The sequence below is a fragment of the Heterocephalus glaber genome, unplaced genomic scaffold, assembly GCF_053883595.1.
Source record: "Heterocephalus glaber isolate CG9 unplaced genomic scaffold, H.glaber_assembly_v1.0 deba00001444, whole genome shotgun sequence".
Classification (NCBI taxonomy): Eukaryota; Metazoa; Chordata; class Mammalia; order Rodentia; family Bathyergidae; genus Heterocephalus; species Heterocephalus glaber.
In genome coordinates this window covers 32,190,974-32,203,633 of record NW_028258297.1, presented here as the reverse complement: position 1 = coordinate 32,203,633, position 12,660 = coordinate 32,190,974, and the positions used below count along the sequence as shown (strand labels likewise).

At 49.5% G+C, this 12,660-nt stretch overlaps 1 protein-coding gene across 6 annotated transcripts in view; it reads left to right on the top strand.

The window, feature by feature from the left end:
- Tspan9 (tetraspanin 9) overlaps positions 1-12,660 on the top strand; it is a 183,127-nt gene that overhangs the window by 1,130 nt on the left and 169,337 nt on the right. The window contains exon 2 of one of the 6 annotated variants that reach the window (XM_021248157.2): positions 9,431-9,599. The exons of the other annotated variants lie outside the window; for them this stretch is intronic. The gene's annotated coding sequence lies outside the window, so the exon portion shown is untranslated. The remainder of the gene's footprint in view (positions 1-9,430; positions 9,600-12,660) is intronic. 6 annotated transcript variants of the gene reach the window in all.

The following is a 12,660-nucleotide window of genomic DNA, read 5'->3' as shown; positions in this document are numbered from 1 at the left end:
ATATTCTGGTACGGCTCTTTAAATATATTAACAGATATTTAATGTTAATAACCATAACTAATGTTTATAAAATAGTTTATAGTTGGCCAGTGTATCTGCTGCACATTAGCTGTATATTGTATTTCACTCATCAGTATCCTTGTGAAATACATATTAATTTTAATTACCTTCCTGTAGGTTAGGGAAATGAGGATCAGAGATACTTCCTCTAAGGTCGCAAAACTCATAAAGAAACAAAGCTAGCCGGGGGATGGTGACACACACCTGTAATCCCAGCTTTCTGGGAGGCTGGAGGCTGGAGGCTGAGGCAGGAGGATCTCAACTTGGAACCGAGCCTCGGCAGCTTATCGACTTAGCAAGACATTGGCTCAAAATAAAAAAACATTAAAAGGAGGGGATGGGTGGGGATGTGCAAAGGCTTTAGGTTCAGTCCCCAGTACCACCACCACCAAAAAACAAAAATAAAAACAAAACTTGAACTTATGGCTTCTGACTTTTCATGCCTGGTGCCTCTCTTCCCTCTTCTCTATTGAGCCTTGTCTTGGCCTTAATGCCCCCTATTTGTTCAGCCTTGGGCCAGTTATCTCTTTTCCCAACTCTCTTTTGAAAGGTTATTGGATTAAAATGTTTTTAGGGTCTCTTCCATATCAGATAATTAGCAGTGTTTTTCTTTTTCTTTCTTTTTCCAGTGCCAGGTCTGAACCCATGCTAGGCAAACACTCTACCACTGAGCTACCTCCCTGACCCTTTGATTTTTTATTTTTTTATTTTTATTTTATTTTAGTTCTTTTATTGGTACATTTTAGGTATACAGTTCGTTTACATTTATCATTGGGTGTTTGTACCTGTCCATGATGTATCTTGGTTCTTCTTATTTTTTTTTTCCCCATTACCTGTACACCCTTCACCCCCTCTGCCCTTCCCTATTTACATAGATTTCATTTCCATTTTTTTTTCTTTTCTCATAGTTTTTCCTTTCCCCTTCCCCTCCCTTCACTCCTTCATCTTTGGACCTTTTTTCTTATTTCAAATTATTAATTATTCATGTTAATCATTTTAACCCTTGTTTACACTATCAGTTTCTCACACTAGTGAAACTATCGGTATTTACACATGTGTCCTATTTATTTCACTTAAGAGTATGGCCTTGATGTGCATCCATTTAGCTATAAATGACTCTAGTTTTTCATTCTTTATGGCTGAGTAGTACTCCACTCCTGACCCTTTTATTTTGAGAGCAGTCACCTTGACAAGTTGCTCAGGGTGGCTCCAATTTGTGATTCTCCTGCCTCAGCTTCAAGAGTAGCTATGATTAAGGCTTGTACCACTGTGTGTATTTTAGATTTTTAATTGTGTTAGAAAACACATAATGTGAAGTGTACCATTTTAACCCCTTTTTAAGTGTACAGTTTTGTAGTTGTAAGCTAATTATCTTTCTGTGAAGCACATTTCTAGACCTTTGTATCTTGCAGAACTGAAACTCTATTAAATAACCCCATTTCCCCTCTTCCTAAGCCCCAGGCAACCACATGCTACCTTCTGTGTAGTGTGTTACTAAGCTCCTGTGCACCCAGTCTGTGCTGTCCTGGAGGATTAATAAGGAGAGTGGGGGAGGAACAGCTCCCTTAGCAGAAGCCCTGGGCCTGGACTGTTGGCAGGAGTGCCCGCCCTCATCGCTAGCTCAGTAGCCCCAGTACCAGTGGTACTGAGTTACTGACTGGGTGGGGAAGACCCTGAGCAAGTGCTCTCACCTCCTTTGGCCTCAGTGTCCTGCTTGCAAAGTAAGAATGGCAATACCAAGTTCTCGGAGCTGTGGGAAGGAGTGATGAGATGTGCATGTGAAGCGTACAGCTCAGGCCACATACACAGCAGGTGTGCAGACAGTGGGAGCTGTTATTTATAACCGAGCTGGGGAGACAAGGCAAATATGCTTGGAACAAGAGAGGACAAGACTCCTATCAGGAGGCCAGGCGTGCTGTGGGTGTTATCTCCACTGACAGAGAGTGGACGTGGCCCTGCTGCCCTAGCCTAGCACTGACCCTCCTTCCTGTCCAGCCCCCGCCTGCCCGGGTAGCCTCTCCCACTTGCCTCCTTTCAAGAACCCCCAGGTCCAGCTAGACATCTCCCAAGTGTGCCTTGCTCATTTCTTTCTGCTGCTTGGTGTGTACTGTTGCACCTTTCTGGAGTATTCTTCCTGTTCCTCTTCCCAGCCTTTAGGGCTCTGCTCCTGTGCCTCTCCTTTTAGGGAGCCTTCCCTAGCTACTACTTCCTGATGGACCTCCTATTCGTTGGACTCCTATAGCGGTGTCTGTCTTCATCTGTCTCTTAGCTTTCAGGTGCTGCCTTGTGTGATTCTGTTCGAATTTCTCAAATGGTGTCTGTGCAGGAGTCTGTGCTGAGTTCTGAGTCTCCAAAAATAAAGCAGATGAAAGGTCATGTCTTCAGGGAGGTAGAGTCCTTTTAGGGGCTGGACAAGGCATTCAGAGAATGAGAGTTCAAAGTACAAAGTGAGTGGCTTCTGAGAGCAGTGTTGTGTGGATTCAAACAAGATGGAGCACCTTGATGGAAGAGGGCACCACCTGTCTCAGCGGTGGGTGATAGACACCAGCCCTGAAGGGGGCATCCAGACCGAGGGAGGAAGACTCAGCCTGAGGACAGGCACCTGAGAGGGGCACTTGGGTGTGTGATATGTGGAGGATGATATGTGGAGGGAAGGCAGTGGAGAAGGGACTAGGCAGGTGAACAGTGGACACACGATGGACAGTTTCCAGTGTCTAGCCAGGAAATGACATCCATGCATTCACTGTTTCAAAAGAAAGTGAATGGGAGGCCCTGGGACCTGTGTGGTTCTCACGGGGGTCACAGAAGTAGATGTGGGCTTAAGGAAGGCGAGACTGGTCTGTGAAGAGGCAGATCATGGTGGGGAGACTGGCTGGGCAGCTGTGAGGAATGGTGAGGAGGGAATGGTCCCGAGACACTTTGGAATTTCGGACTGAGGCCATCTGTGAGCTGATTGGCTGGAGCCATAAAGGAAGTATAATGGGATTGGAGCTAATTCTGAGATGGCTGTTGTGGACTTGTTGCTGTTTGCTGCTTTATTTCAGGGCGTGTGTTCTGCCCACCCCTCATGTTTCCATTGTACTCACTGCTGCGAGCACAGATGAGGCACAGTGGACCGTGATGTCCAGAAGGTGTGAGCTCTGTACCTTCTGAACCCCGGTGTTGCATCCACAGCAGACTTGGCTGTAGACAGGCCTGGCTTTCTCTGGAGCCCTGCTCCTGTCTGTGTGTTTACCACCCTTCCAGCTTCTGCCGCACTTTTGTGTCTTGCTCGGTGGCTGTTAACCACCGAGCTTTTCCTGCTCCACAGGAGTAACTCTGGATGCAGGGACGAAAGCAGTGGTGGCCCGTTCCGATCCTTCCTGTCAGCCTCATAAGCACAGGAGATCAAATGTAGGTCTCAGGAAGTCACCCACTTTCACATGTCTTCAGACTTTGGCTTAGTTGTGTGTGGCAGAATTATAAGTGTTAAATTTTTGATGCCAAGGGTCTACATGACGTGGATACAGCCGACATCACTAGTGGATTTCCTGCTGGGCCAGGCCTCAGGTTGTGTGCATAGTGCTTTAGGCACCCACCGCCAGCCGAGGGAAGCGGGTACCACAGCTGGAACTGGTTTACCATTTCTGGCCTTTTCCAGTTGTTGAGCAAGTGGGTTCTTGTTTGCTCACCCAAGAGTGGCCCTTGCTAGACAGAATTCACCCTAAGGTAGCCATATGCCAAAACCTTGACTTAGTTTTTTATTTTCCTGCAGGAATATCCTGGGGCCAGGATGTTTGCAGGAAATACAGGGAGCTCAGGTCAGTGGCAGTCTGGCTCCAGTCCATAGTGGGGCCTCTGAAAGCCTGTGTGTGATAAACTGTCTGGGATCAGCCTTTCGTGCCCTCTAACTGTAGGTTGGGAAGAACAGAGTAGAGTGCTGGCAAGCTGGGCTTGGTGTTACAATCCTGTGATCAGAGCACTTGAGGCGGAGGCAGGGTGAGTTGAGAATTGGAGGCCAGCCTGGGATACTTAGTGAGTTCAAGGCCTGGACTATACAGTGAGATTCCCCCCGACACACACACAAAAGAAAAGTTGTTGACATTTTCTAGATGTCCTGCTGCCCTCCTTCTTGACTTTGAACTTATAAAGCCTTTAAATTGGGCTTTGGGGTCTAGGAGGGAATTGCCCCCTGCCCCTACTGTTTCTATAGAAGAAGCCTGGGGAAGTAGGAGAGTCCTGGGACTTCCTGCTTCCTGTCTCTTCCCAGCATCAGGCTGGGGAGCCAGGGTGGGATGGTCTCTGCTGAGCTCTGGAAAGCCTGGCCAGCCCTGTATGTCTCACTCTTCTGTGGAGGCTGTTGCCGGACTGACTTGCGGCTGCTTCTTTAGGTTCCTGCTGATGCCCTGTGTTGTTCCCAGCACTTGGGCCTGGAGGGCCCCTCTGAGCTGCTAGGCTGGAGCCACTGGCGACCAGGAGGATGGTGCTGATTGAGGCTCCAGGGGAAGCTGCTCAAGGCTAGGACTTTTTCATGTTTAATTATGTGTGTTTGATACTGTGGCTTGTCCCTGCTGGGCAATCTGTATGTCTCTTGCTTTCTAGTGTACCCAGCGATACAGTTGGTGGGAAGGACAAGGGCTGGAGGGGTGCTGGCCAGGGGCTTATTTTGCCAGAAGTTTCCCTTTGTGAATTCTAGCAGGGATTATTTGGTGGCCCAGGAGTGGCCACAAAGCTCTTACTGCCCTGCCATGCTTTACACTGTCTGTACTCATATTTGTCACTGTCATCAGCCCTGGTTTTAACTCCTCAGGTATGTTTGCAGTGGAATTGTGTAACTCTTACTTCACTTTCACAACCTTCCCTTGAGGTAGCTGTCATTTCCCTGCATTTTAGAGCAGCAGCTCTGAAGGTCCAGAGCCTTCTCTCCTGTGAGGAGGAGGAGGAGCAGGGGCTTTGGCCCAGGTGCTCTGCCGCAGCTGTTCTTATTAGCCCTGGGAATCCTGTGCTGGGCGCCCCGTGAAAGCTGCCTGCCTTGGGAAGCAGAATGTGGGGGATATGTGAATGCCTGACCCCTGTTTTAAGTCTTCCTCTCTTCCCAATGGTTGGATGTCTGTGTACATTCTTGAAGCTCTGCCTGCTGTACAGCCAGGCATAGGGGCCTGGGGTACAGTCTGGTGATGGTCAGGTGCCAGAGAGGAAGGCTGGACAGGGAGTGAGCCTTCTGCCACCTTCGCTCCTCCTGCCCCATCACAATGTGATTCTGGCCAGATGGTCGTCTTCCTTTTGCACGTCTATTGAAGCCCAAGTGAGAGATTTGAAGCAAGCAGGACATTCACCCTGTCTGATGGCTGTGGCCTGGAGGGCTTTGGTTGTGCTATTCCTTGTCATGCTATTGGGCCTTTGGAACGATGACCAGCCCTGGGGAGATAGGCTATCATCTGCCTCCTGCTCTTGCCTGTAACTGCACGTGACCTTGGCAAGTTAATTGTTTTCTTCAGGTCCTTTTCCTTACCTGCAAATGGGAGGCCTGGTGGTCGTTTCTTTCTAGCTCTCTGTAGCTGGTTTCCAAGAAGGATATGCCTGTGTTTTGGTACCCAGTCCCAGCTTCCTAATTATTCTCCCCCTTGCTAATGGCTTCTCTCCTCTGGTCTAGAGGAAGATGGAGAAGTTAACAAGTAAACCCCACGCCTGATTTATTTATTTATTTTTTTGGGTACCAGGGATCGAACTTGGGTCCTTGCGCTTGTGCAGCACGTGGTGAAACCACAGAGCTAAATCCCTGGCCCTTCCACGCCTGATTTCTGATGAGGGGGTGTGGGTAGAGGTTGTTTACAGAGCTGCCCCCTGGGGAGTAGTGTCTCATGCTGCCTTTCCTCCATCCCCTCCTCTGCTTTCTTTTGAACTCTCTGCCTCCTGCCCCTGCCTGATACAGCTTGGTGTTAGAAGGCTCCTTGGCTCAATTCTAGCCCTTCAGGTTAGTAACTCAAGTTCTGGCCAAACCACAGTAGGTGAGATACCTGCTGTGCCTGTGTGTAGTTCACTTCCAAACACATGCAACTGAACTCTCAGCTGGAACTGACTGGGGCTCCTGAGGGGGGCTGAGGGGACCAGGGAGCCTGGTTCAGTCTGCACTTTGGGACCGGATGTAGAGGATTTTTTTCCTGTGGTGCTGGTAATTGGACCCAGCAAGTTTCACATGCTAGGCAGGTGCTCTGACCCTGAGCTGTATCCCGAGGCCCAGTGTAGGTTTGGCAAGGTAGACTGACTCTTGTTGGGCATTGTCTGTGCTCTGAGTTTACCGTACCCCTTTCACCTGCTCATTTTTCTCTCCCACCCTGCAGTGGTGGGCTGGAAATGGATTGCGCTTGAATACTCAGTACTTCTGAGAGTTTTGCGCCCAGCTCTACTTTCCATGGTCCACATTTGTTAAAACATCTGATGTGACGGGAACAGGAAAGGATGGGGTGGAGGCCAGCCCCAGAAGTCCCAATAGTCAGGAAGCTGAGTGGAGCCCTGGCTGTCACCCCAGGAGTGCTGGAGAGTCCCAGGGTCTCTGAGGCAGGCTCTGGGTGAGCCTTGGCTTTGGCCTTAGTAACCTACAGCACCTTTGTGCAGATTTGAAGATGGCCTTTTTTCAGTGAGAAACAAAAATTAAAGCAAATGTAAAGAGGAAGAATGTCCAACTTTTCCTGAGACAGGCTTCTAGGGCCCCGGTGGGCAGTGGCTCTGGCTTTTGTACACTCGTGGTCCCCAGTCAGGGGGTATGTATGTTGCTGACAGCACAGGATCTGTGTTCCTTCCATTCCTGATGAGGGAGGCGTTTCAGGGAGAAGGTTTGTGAGAATAGCAGACAGGAGAGGAAGTGACTTAAGGGGTGTGCTTAGAGCAGGGTTAGAATGGGGTGGCTATGTGCATGTGTGGAGAGGAGTATGTGTGTGCCTGCCCTGGTGTGCGCAGGCCTGGGGGCCTGCAGGGGTTGGCTTGGGCAGGAGTTGTCTTGCATTGTTCTGGGACACATCTGAGAGGCCCCCTTTGCCCTCTCAGTAGGTAAATTACATGGCTCTGAGCGGGCACAGCATCTGGTAGCCTTGCCTCCAACCTCACTTGTCACAGTGTGGAGACTGAGGCTTGGGGGCTCCAAACTCTCCAGCAGGCTGTGGTGGGGCAGGTGCCCAAGGCAGAGGGGCAGACCTAGCTTTAGCAAGCCCTGGCCGCCTTGTGGCCCAGGCCCTGAATGAGGGCTCCGAGGGCCAGGGTGACTGGGTTGGAGTGGATGTGTGTTTCTGGGTGTGTGCCCTTGCAGAGTGACATGTTTTGTCTTAGAGAAAATGAGGTAGAGGTCTGGGCCTGTAATTTTCCACATGTCTTAGTCCTGGGAGATTTTAAACATCTTTGTTTAAAAACTGGACATGTAGGTTGCAGGGACTGGAGTGAGGAAGAGCTGTTGTTGGATCCCCCAGGAAGGCAATTAGGTCTGAAGCCAGAGTGTGGATCTGCCTGTCCATTATGTGTGTATGCATGAACAGATGCAGCATGGGATCATGAGGGTGGGAGCAGAGCACTTACAGCGCCGTCATGGCGTGAGTCGCTCTAAATAGCAACTGTTCTCACTGGTTCCCACCAACTTGCTGCTGAGGATGGGTGGGGTCGGGAAGGGAGCTCCAGGCAGGGTTGAGGGTCTCACCCCCTTCCAGGCTTGTGAGGCAGAGCGGGAAGTGAGGCGGGAACTACTTGTTCTGGTTCTGCTTCTCTCACAGTGAGACAGAAGCTGGAGATGGTGGCCCGCTGCCTGTGTCCGGGAGGGGCGGATAGTGTCCAGGCTTGGTAGACTGCTCTCTGTCATCTGTAGAGGGACTGTGGGACATGGAGCAGGGCTGGAGGGAGAGCAGGGTTTTGGGGAGGGAAGGAAAGGGTCTCTGAGAGGTTGCAGGGGTGAATGGAAACCTTGGTGGGCATGGCCTGGGTGGAAGGGGGCGCATGGCTGGCAGAGAGGGGTCCTCACTTTGGGGCACCTGGGAGGCCACTCAGAGCAGCTCAGGGTTAGGAGGCTGGCAGTAGAGAATGGGAATGAGGGTAAAATGGATGTTTTAGGAAACACTGGCTTGTGGTGAAAATCAAGGTGAATTTTTTAAAACATCTTTTTCTGTTATAAAACAAAATCATAATATTCAAACATCACATAAATTGTAGAAAAAACATCCTATTACCCTGTTTTTCAGAGATAATCACCACTAATGCTTTAGTTTATATTCTTTGTAGATATTTTTATGATAAACTAGCATCCAGCTGTTCACCTACTCATCTTTTCAATGTCCGCAGACAGAATTGTGTTAGACTTATTGTCTGGCTGCTTCTTTAGCCATTTTCCACATTACAGTGACTTCATTAGCTGCATAGACTTGCAGAATGGGTTTTGTGTCAGTGATCTGTGCAGCATAAGAGACTGTCCCAAAATGTAGAGGACGAACACAACCACCACCTTGCTCGCTATTCTGTGGACTGGCCATTCGGGCTGGGCTAAGCTGGTCACCCTGAGCTCATTAATGCAGGGACAGCCAGTTGATGGCTCTGCAGGCCCGACAGTTCAAGAGATCCTGCTTTACATATTGGGTGGTTGCTGCTGGATCTTTTCCTTGCTATGGTTCTGTCAAAGAAATTAACCTTTTAGGTAAAAAACCAGAATCTATAAGACCTTCTGAAGTCTGGGCTCTGAAGCCCCTTCCCTCCTCAAAAAGCCCTAGTATCCACCTGCTGTCAGTGAAACAAGTCTCAGGACTGGTGGAGCTCCAGGACTGGAGTCCTTGCCCACGAATGTGCCGTCCCTCCCTGTGTCCAGAAAGACTAGAATCTTCAGGAAAGACCCCACAGATCTTTGAGGACAGTGCAGCCCCTTTCTCAGTCAACTCTTTCTCCAAAGGGGTCAACCAGGGGAGGACACTTGATTTTCATGTTGGGTTGTGGTTGCTGTTGGAAGGAGAGTGGTGTGCTATGGGAGGGGCCAGTGAGAGCAGAGGTTTGGGCTTTGCAGTAGCCAGTGTCTCCTGCTCTAGTGTTCCTAGAGCCATGGAGGTCAAACCTTCTGCCCCTTGAGAGCTGCCAAGAGCTCGGCTTCTTCATATCCTCTGCCAATTTCGTGGCAGCCCTGAGAAAGGAATCAGAGAGTGACAGACCTTTAACGCAGTCAGCTGGGCAGTCCAGTCCAGGTCCCACTGGGATTTCTTCATTCATTTGCCTACCAGATACTGCACCTACTTTGCTCCTTCAACCTCAGGTGTGAAGTGAGAGACCCCAGGTCTGTGTGATTCAGAGACTTCCTTCCCAGGCAGCTTGAAATGAATGGATTTGACATTGTGGCTTCCCATCACCTACCTTGGTCGCTCTTCCCTTCCAGTGAAATGTCACCAGTGGCCAGGAGGAGAAAGGAGAGTGAGCAATGGGGCATCCCTGAGTCCTCCTGCCTCTGGCCCGTCATCACATTCTCCTCTCCCTGGAGTGCCTGCAGGCCCCCGGGGAGACATTGCTGAGCACAGCAGTGCTGTCTTGCCTGTCATCCGCCCAAGGTTAGTGCATTCATCAAACAAGGACAAAGGCAGAGTGGACATTTGCATTAGAAAAACCTTTGCTATTTTATTTTCTCCCTGTTCCTCAGCATCTTTTGGAAAAGTTTTGTGGCTGAAAGGTTCACTGTGAAAACATCCACACCTCATGGCACAGTCTTCTGATCTCCCCACCTCCTGTTCCCTGATCCTGCTGCGGGTGCCTGGCGTAGCTCAGGAAGGGGACTTGGTGAAGACAAGGGACCAGAGGGAGTGTCAGCTGGCACTCCAGTTGGGAACTCCTGGTACATCAGAGTTGCCGGCATTGTGCCCTTGTTGCAGGACTAATGATATCTTTTCAGCTCACAGCCTTAATAGTTACCATGCTCGGTACTAATGGAAACATGCAGGGCCGACTGCAAACTTTTAAGCAATCTGGCATCTTAGGTATGACTAGAAATCTCAGCAGCTCCTTTTGGCCAAGCAATTGGAAAAACTGGATGGCAGTCCTCAGTGCTCTCTGCAGAGTGTGCTTGATAGAGGCAGATAGTAGGTCCATGCCCCCTAAGCAGAGACCCAGGAGGCCCTCTCTGATTCCTGTTTCTTTTGCCTGTGTATCTGCCTCTCTGTTGTTACTGTTCTCCATGGCTGTAAGGATAGACCAAACTTCACAGTGTCAGTTAATCAGCAAGTAATTATTGAGCACTTTGATTCCTCAAGATGCCTTTTGAACTAGGTGTTCTGTGCAGTAAGAGAGCTTCAGCCAAGTGCAGGGTTAGGTAGGTCCTCAGCCCTTTTTGTGTGTGGCTGAATGTCTCTCTACTTTTTATCTAGGTCTCTAGTCACCACCACACTGTCCTCACCTCTCAGATCCAGCCCCACGGCTTCCTGTCAGTAGGAATGGGCTCCAAAGGCAGTAAGCCAAGTAGGCAAGGATAAGGTTGTTAAGGTGCAGCCAGGGCTCTCTGTGTATAATCCAAAGGAGACACCTGCCTTGATCCAGCTGGGAAGCCTCACTCCTGCTCTATAATCACACCTAACTGGACATAAAAGTGATGGGACCCAGTTCCATGATCCACCTTGCCTACTGCTTACCCAAGTCCCTTGTGGTTAACAGATTCTAATGTCCCTGTGAGGACAGTAAAATGGCACTGCCCCTTAGAGAGGCAGCTTGTTTCTAGTGGCAGCAGCAGCTCTGTAAGGCATTCAAGGTCTACAGGGGGTTGAGGCAGCCAGACTCCTGGCTTCTTTCCCTGCTTGCCCCGAATTGTGTCCAAAGGAATAGTTCCCAGCAGAGGAAAAACTCAAGGGACCCTGTCCCTTCTCTTCTGCCAGTTACACCAGGAATTGTTCACGGTCTGCACAGGGCTATGGTGGCATTTTACAGGGACAGCCTGAGGAGGTGCTGTGTGCTGCTGCTGGTGGTTTTAAACTAAGGGTCTTTAATGTGGTCTTGATCTACATAAAGCACTAGAGCTGAGGTGCTGCCACGCTGTAAACCTAGTGGGCAGGCTGGTCTGTGGCCCCTGTTTTCCTGAGACCTATAGCCACCCCTACCCCCACTCCACAGAATGCCAGAGCCCAGGACTTTGCCACCTTCACTGGGCAGGAGAAGTTTCACTGATGGGCAGGAGTGTTTCTTTCTCTTAAAGACAAAAACACGGGAGCCTTGCATGTGCTAATGAGCAAGCACCCTACCACTGAGCTACACCCCCAGCTCCTATAATTTTATTTTTAATTAATGTGCATATGCATGAGAACTGTGTGGCATTTTAATACAATGTGTACAATGTATAATGATCAGATCAGGGAAATGCATATTTATCATCTCAGACATTTATCATTTCTTTGCGTTTGGAATGTTCAAAATCCTTTCTACTAGCTATCTTGAAATATTTAATTAGCCGTGGGGTGGTAGTGCATGCCTATAATCCCAGTACTTGGGAGGCTGAGAAGGATTGCTGTGAGTTCGAGATCAGCCTGGGCTATATAGTGAGCTCATGATCAGCCTGAACTATATAGTGAGTCTGTCTCAAAAAACCAAAAATAAAAAAATTTGTCCACCATTTAGAACATTAGAAGTTATTCCTCCTTCCCCCTGCCCCTGTCCCTGCTAATGCTCTCTACATCCTTCCCCACACCCTTCCTAGGCTCTGATAACCACCATTCCACTCTCTATTCTTCAGTGCCCACATATGAGTAAGGGGGCGTAGTATTTCTACACCCACATCTTTGTTGCACGTGTCTTATTGCACATGGGCTCTGTTCCTTCCAAAGAGCAGAGGCCTTGCTTTCCCTTTGGTATTTTTCCTGTTTTCTCATTGCCTGGCACCAGGTAGACACTCTTGGTGCTAGGAATGGAACACAGGGTTTGGTTCATACCACTGAGGCTATATCCCCATGTCCCCAGGCACTCTTTTTTTTCCCCTCAGTACTGATGATTGCATCCAGAGGCATTCTACCACTGAGCTAAATCCCTCAGTGCTTTTTTATTCTGAGATAGGGTTTGTTAAGTTGCCCAAGTGGAGCTCAAACTTGCTATCCTCCTGCCTCAGCCTGAGTGCTGAGATTATAGGCATATGCCACTGTGCCCAGACCCTCTTTACTTTTTGTTTTTGATACTGAGGATCGAACTCAGGACCTTGTGCTTTTCAAGGCAGGCAGCGGAACCACTGAGCCAAATCCTCGACCCACCCTCATAATTTTTGAATAAGTCCTGCACTTGTTATCTCAAAAGAAGCATGTCCCTACTCTCATCTATTTCCCCCACTTTCTTGAATGTCTCTAGGAGAGGCAGTGAGGGCCCCATTAAAGTGTCCACAGCTCTGGGAGGGGGAGTTAGGCTGTCTTTCCCAGAGGAGGTGGAGAGGAAGTTGAGGGAAGAGGAGGCCACTGCCTGGAAGTCTCATACTTGGGGAAACTGAGGCAACTTTTCCTAGGAGCCCTGGGCAGTTGAGCAGAGGCAGCTCGACCCAGGCTTCTAGATCCTGACCTGCGTTCTGTCTCTTCACCCACACCCAGGCCTGCCGCCTGCCGCCTGCTTTCTCAGCTCCCGCAGAGGTACCTCAGAGTTGGCTGCTGCCTG